General features: G+C 36.3%; 1 non-coding gene across 1 annotated transcript; it reads right to left on the bottom strand.

Moving 5' to 3' along the window:
* Window positions 1-6040: 6040 nt before the first annotated feature.
* On the bottom strand, window positions 6041-6146 carry LOC122107188. The gene has a single exon (XR_006147312.1). It is a non-coding gene; the product is annotated as a U6 spliceosomal RNA (small nuclear RNA).
* Between the last annotated feature and the right edge of the window lie 1049 nt (window positions 6147-7195).

The following is a 7195-nucleotide window of genomic DNA, read 5'->3' as shown; positions in this document are numbered from 1 at the left end:
CCAGAAAATGGAGGTCCACAGAGATGCTGAAGGGGCTCAAGGTTGCTGAGCTGCTGCAGCTGTCACAAGCCAGCTGGCAGAGGGTCCAACACATGGCTCCAGTAACCAGACCCCCTTAAAGAATAATGAGGTGAACCACGGCTAGGCTGCCTGGCCCCAAGGGGGCAGACTGCATACCCAGCCTTCCTTTACCCATGGACTGTGCAGTGTACAAAAATGGTGTCCCTCACACTGCACTCATGTGGGCAGGCAGTGACCCCAGAACAGAGTCTCCCTAGGATGGGCAATGCACTCAGGAGCACAGAAGACCAGTACCAGCACAACTGGAGGAGGAGAGGGCAGCAGTGGCCTCAACTCCAGACCCATGGCTGCCAGCTCCTGGGTGAAATGGAGCAACTGAAACTGGGAAGTTAGGTGGGAAGGGTGGACGTGGCTCATCTGGCAATGCTGGGGAGCATGCACACACATCCACTCACTGCACATCCACCGTAAAGGAGTTGGCCACACATCTCAACGGGTGACTTGAGGAGGCACCCACACCCACAGGGACTACAGAAATGGAGTTTCACGTGGTGACTTGGAAAGGGCTCCAGAGCACAGCCTTGGAGCAATGCACAACTGGCAAAAACAAAACAAAAACAAAAACAAAACAAAAATAAAAAAAAAACGAAAAAAGTCCAGTAAAACTTTTCATCAATGATAACCTATTATACATTAAAAACAGTTTTAGTTTCCTCTTGTATTATATTTTTGCATGGATCCCTCTAAATTAACCAGAAATCTCCAGGATTTCTTCATGTATAGTAATACAAATAAATATAGCTTCTATTCTTTTTTTAATTAAGGGAAGTTGCATTTATTTCTTTCTATTGTTTGATTCATGAAAAAGAAATCCTGAAATATATCTGTAAAACACCGAACTCAGCATTTCTTCTGAACTCCTCACTGAAGAAAGAGAATAAAATGACTGAGCAACAGGTATCACCCATATTGTCACTGTGCTAGCTGTCTTTCTGATTAGAAAATAATCCTGCCATGCACATACAAATCATTTATGCAACATGTTTTCGGACAATTCTTGCTGTTATACTGCATTCATCTTCCTCCTCCTGTCTCCTCTCCTGCTCCTCTTCCCCAGGGTCCTGTTTCCCTCTTCCTTCTCTCCTACCTCTACTTTCTCCCTGTCTGATCCTCTTCTCCCTCCTGCTATCCCTTCCTCCTCTCTTACCCCTTCCTCCTCCTTTCCTTTCCTCTTTCTCTTACACTTTCCCTTCTACTTTTTTATGGTCCTAGGTGTTGGACACACACTAAGCAGATGCTCTCCTGCTTGCTACAGGCCTCCAGTCTGGACTTCATTTCAATGACACTCTATTTCTTTGAGGCAAACCCAACAAAGTCTTTTGATTCAGGATTCAATTCATGGTACATATTCTACACCATGAATATGTGCTACTTCATACAGTGTGGCTATAGGTTTGGATTATGCTTTGGGCTTCAGTTAAACTCATCTGAAATAATGTGTTTGAAGGCAATCAAATGTGATCCTGTTACTCCCACATTAATGAACTGGTTACTTCATATCTTGCACGAGTACTTCCATATTGCTCCCAGTTTAATGAACTGTCACTTTGTGGTAGCACCCACAATAACACTAACCCAAGGATTACTGGGGATCAGAAGATTAAGTCCAGAAAGTAAAATCCATGAGGTATTTATCTCAAAATAACCATTAAAAAGCCAGAAGAAAGCCTTTGGCTACGTGATTTAGTGCCATACTTCCACAGAATAAGCTGATGACAGGACCCAGGCTTCATTAGAAGACCAGTGGTGGGTGCATACACACACACACACACACACACACACACACACACACACACACACAATTTCCCAGCTAGAGCAAGTATCTGTTTTTCCAATAACATATCTGAGTTCAAATCTTATGTGTTTTGATATTTTTGAAAGTTTTATCATCAACTTGCCTAATTTTAATAAATGACACCCTGTTCACTATTATTTAATCCTGGTTGGAAAATATTTTAAGACACATTTTCATGTAGAAAGTTGTTTTTTCCCCAACTCTTGACTGTCTTTGTTTGTAAGAATGAAAGAATTGTGCCTTTAATTCATTAGTTCATAAATTAGAAAAGTAACCCTAACCCTAGAACCAATTGCCTTTGGATTCTAAAAGCCACAAAAGTACATTAAATTTATACATCCTGTTTTGGCTTCAACTCATCTTTCTTAAAATATTTTCTAGTTTTACTCAATATCTTGCCATTTTTCTAACACAACATTCAGGCTAACCCTCACACTAATCATACCCTAATCCTAATATTATTAGCAGTTTCCTATTTCATATTCATCCTAATTCGATCTTGACTTGTTATTCAAAGATTTATTTTCAGTTTGACCTAAATTTTCCATTTTCCTGATGCTAATTGTAAATAATTTTATAGATGTCACCTAGACAAGAATTTAAAATGCATGTAGAAATCAAATTTCCACAATTTAAGCTATATGAGAGGGGTCATACCCTCGTGTACTATGTGGTGTGAATTTTACCACAGTGATGAACCCTTCCAACTAATACCAAGAGTCATGTGCAATAATTTATTATTTGATGTTAAGATGAGTGCTAAGTGTAGAATACACTTTGAATTATTACATTAAATTACAGAAATGAAGCAATAATGATATGTTATTTGTTTAAACTCTAATGCTTCTCAATTTTACAATTCATAAATATATTATCAAAATTATTTTCACTTTCTTCTTTTCTATAGCTGCTGAAATTAAAATTATATATTAAACATTCAATATTAAGAAATCAGTAAGTAACTATTATTAAAATGATATACTATTAAACTCTGATTTGAATTATACTTCTAACAAATTGTGATCTAAACAACTCAATAGAATTAAGGGTGATCATTTTTAAACTTATTAGCTTGTTTTTTTTTATTTTATTTTTTGGGTCCGATCATGGGGCCTGAACTCTGGGCCTGGGCGCTCTGCCTCAGCATTTCAGCTCAAGGCTAGCGCTGTACAACTTGAGACACAGCACCACTTCCGGCTTGTTTCTTTTTGCTTATGTGGTGCTGAGGAATCAAACCCAGGGCCGCAGGCATGCACGGCAAGCACTCTACCACTGAGTCACCTTCCCAGCCCAGCAGCTTGTTTTTTGTTTCCTAATTGTGTCATTTGTTATTCTTGGTCTAAGTCATCTCTTCATCTTAATTGTTTAGTTTTCTATTTTATCTCTATTGGTTTGCTGATTATGATTTTGTTTAAACTTTTTAATTACTGACATGAGGCTGAAAAGCTTTATGCTAGTTTATTACTTGCTATGTTAATGTAAAATTACTCCTTTCCACAGCTCTTCTACTCTACGATACTACAGTATTTCCTCCAGTCACATCTCCTGTATCGCTGCTCTCATATATTTTATTTTATTTTTTATTTAAAGTTCCAGTATCGTTTTTAAAAAGTACTAAATCTTTTAAATATCATCACTTACTGTATTTTAAGAATTCAAGAATGAAAAAAATCACATATAATCACTCTAAAATGCTTTAAAACTAGGAAATGATAAAACAGGCCACTGTGAAGTAAATTTTCTTCTACTTTCAAAATTATTCTGAAAGCCTTGTGCTGGTTTGTCACACATGTAATCCTAACTACTCGGGATACCTACTCAGGGGCCTGAGATCTGTGGATAACATTTGGAAGCCAATCAGGGCAAAATAAATTCATGAGATTATTTTTCAAAAATTTTAATGAACTAACAAAGGGCCAGGAATGGAGATGTAGCTCATATAGTAGCTCACCAATCTAGAGAGAAAGACATAGCGAGACCTTGAAGCCCTGATTTCAAACTCTGAGCATGCCAACACGCAGGAATGCACACACACTCACTTTTTCAAAATATCTTCATATCAGTGTTTTGCATTAATTTATTTGTTAACGATATTATTTGGGTAAAATAGGCAAAATAAACTCTTCCATCTCAAAACATTTTTATACATTTTTTGTTGTAAAAATACTGTACAGAATGGTTATAGTTACATGAGCAAAGTAATAAGTACATTTCATATCAAGCATTGTTACCTCCTCCTTTGTTTTTCCCCCACCATTCCTTCCCTTCCACCTCCACAAGTACACTCCTCACACCTCCAAGCCCCACCCAATGTCCCCAGCCTAAATTGTAAAATTCGTTCTTCAAAATATTGTCTTGTGCATCTATTGTTATACAATGGGTCAAACTGTATTCCTATTTAAGCATGTTGTTTTGTCCCTTTCTTTCCCCAAATTAGAGAAGTGTATATACAAGATGCAGGTGCACCAACATCAAGTAAAGTGAAAACAGGGGTTATATTGTTGGGGAGAAACACATTAAAAAAAAAAGAAATCACGTTGTACATTATAAATATGTGAGAAACAACAGCAAGAAAGAAAAAACCACTTGTGTCTCTATCTTGGGGGTCATTTAGCTTAACATCTACTTATGTAGTCATATACACATAGCTTTTCAACTTTTCTGCTTATCCCAGACATATACTAGTCATTGCAAATAAGGGATACCATGGGACCTATGTTTCTTTGGACTTGGCTTACATCAGTTAATATAATTTTTTTCCAAGTCTTTCCATTTCCTAAAAATTGGGCGATGTCATTCTTTCTGATGGAGGCATAGAATTAATATATATACACATATATATGTATATATATAGTATATGTGTGTGTGTACACACATATACACACAGAACATTTTCCTTTTTTGTTTTTTAGAGCAACTTAGTTTTCCACCTTCATCATTTTTTCAAGTGTTTTTATTGTGATTAAATGATTACATAATTTCCCATATTTCACAATATTGTGGGATAGTGATGCTTCGTTAAAGTCACAAACACATTCTAACTTTGATGGAGCAAATTGTCTATCATGGTCTACAATACTTATGAGTTCTATGAGCTTTGCAATAGAGTTATATCCTCCATATGTATAGTTTTTTGTTTTGAAATATGTATATTTCCTTTGTTTTGTATAGTGTCTGCTGTTCCCTCTTTCCCACTTGTTCCCTCCTTCCCTTCAGTGACATTGAGTTGCTTAGTTCATTTTGGTCAATGTCCAGTGCAGGTGATGGATCCCAATGTTGTATGTTTTTCCCTGATTCCTTCTAGTTCTGTGTCGTCTTCCTGGTTTCCCTTCAGTATGCAAATATGATCAGCAGAATGGGGTTATTTAGTAGTGATTCGACCAGATGAGTGGAAGTCCTTGGTTTCTTAAGTGTTGTTAATTTTGTTGTATCACCTTACATTTTGGATTTAACATCCACTTACCATGGAGACCATGTGCTGTTTGTCTCTTTGCTTTTGTCTTACCTCGCTCAACATGATTTCCTGTAGCTTGATTGATTTCCCTGCTAATGCCATTATTTTGTCTTTCTAATGGCTGGAACATATTCCGTTGTGTATAGTTACCACAGTTTTTGGATCCATTCACCTCTGGTGGGACATATGGGTTGTTTTCATATCCTGTATATTGTGAACAGTGCTGCAATAAACATGGAGGTGCATGTATCCTTGAATATTGGTACCTGTTGTTCAGAATAGATGCCTAGAAGTGGTATGAGTGAGCCATAAGGAAGGTCAATAATTAGCTTTCTGAGGACTCACCAGATCGCTTTCCAAAGTGGTTGTGTAAGTGTACATTCACACACACACACACACACACACACACACACAGAACGTTTTCTTGATCCATTCTTCTACTGAGGGGCATCGGGGTTGGTTCCGTATCTTAGCTATGGCAAATAATGCTACAATAAACGTTGTTGTGGTGGTAGTTTTAGTATGGACTTATTTGTGATCATTTGGGTGAATGCCCAAAAGTGGGATTGCTGTGTAATAGGGGAGCTCTATGTGGAGTCTTTTGAGGAAGCTCCAAACCGCTTTCCAAAATGGATGAACAAGTTTACACTCCCACCAAGAGTGCAGTAGGCTTCCCTTCTGGCCACATCCCATCCAGCATCTGTTGGTGTAAAAATATGGAACGATTCATTAATTTGCATGTCATCCTTGTGCAGGGACCATGCTAATCTTCTCTGTATGTTCCAATTTTAGTGTATGTGCAGCCAAATTGAGCACAGAACATTTTTTATATATAAAGTGTAATTGATTGTCTTAAACTAGACAATTCAACAAAAAGTAAGTTCAAAAAATTGTGAAATTTTGCAACCATGTATTTCTTACATAAGCACACATTTAAGAATAAAGTCAATATTGACATGACAAAAACAAAATAATTCCAGATATTTGTTGTTCATGAGATGTGTAGGAGGAGGAATTCAATTATTCTACACAAGGCACCTGTCATAATGATCATTGCAGCAAATGTTAAGGTTTGTTAAAAGTTTTAATGATTTAAATATGTTTCATTTTGGGATTTGCTTATATATGCAAAATTAAGACTGGTAGGTCATAAATTTTTTCGATAAAGTATATAATATTTCCGGTAGCATGTACTACTAAGTATGTACATTTCAGAGTTTATAGAAACTTTGCTAATGAGAAGTTGCAAAGACTGTGTAAAGAAGCAGAGTGAAGAGTTAAGAATTTAAGTACACAGTTTCTGATAAATCTTTAGGGCTCCCTTAAGTTATATGTTAGTGATGAACAAATAATGATAAAAGCCACATACACATGATGAGATTATCTATAAATAGTCATCTTAGTGGGTAAATTTAAAGGCTACTCATAGCTTTATCCAGTTTTAAATGTACAGGAATATGAGAAAATAGTAAAATCTACTATGTACTTTTCAAATACTGTAAACCCTGGTAATTGTTTTGTTTTTTTATTTTAGGAATCATTAATATATAATTATTGTTTTCTTTATTTATAGCATTTTTTCCTTGTCGTAATATAATACAACTTTTTGTGAGTCGTGATTAAGAGGTACTTTGAGAATATTATTGGGATGGCCACACCATTTTTCATAGGTGCATGTGAATTTACAAATAGCAAAACTAAAAACAAAATATTGATTAAAAATTATATCAAGTAGAGTCTGAATCAGGAGTGTTGATAAATGTCCACACCTAAAATCTTAACCCTAGGCTGAAGTAGTGGTATTATAGTGTTGAGGCCACAAAATTGAGAAACTGTGTTTTGTTTTGTTTTGTTTTTTGCTTTGG

Source organism: Dipodomys spectabilis, unplaced genomic scaffold (assembly GCF_019054845.1).
Source record: "Dipodomys spectabilis isolate Male_0828 unplaced genomic scaffold, ASM1905484v1 ptg000047l, whole genome shotgun sequence".
Classification (NCBI taxonomy): Eukaryota; Metazoa; Chordata; class Mammalia; order Rodentia; family Heteromyidae; genus Dipodomys; species Dipodomys spectabilis.
Note: the sequence above shows the minus strand (reverse complement) of the source record. Positions and strands in the feature narration are given on the sequence as shown.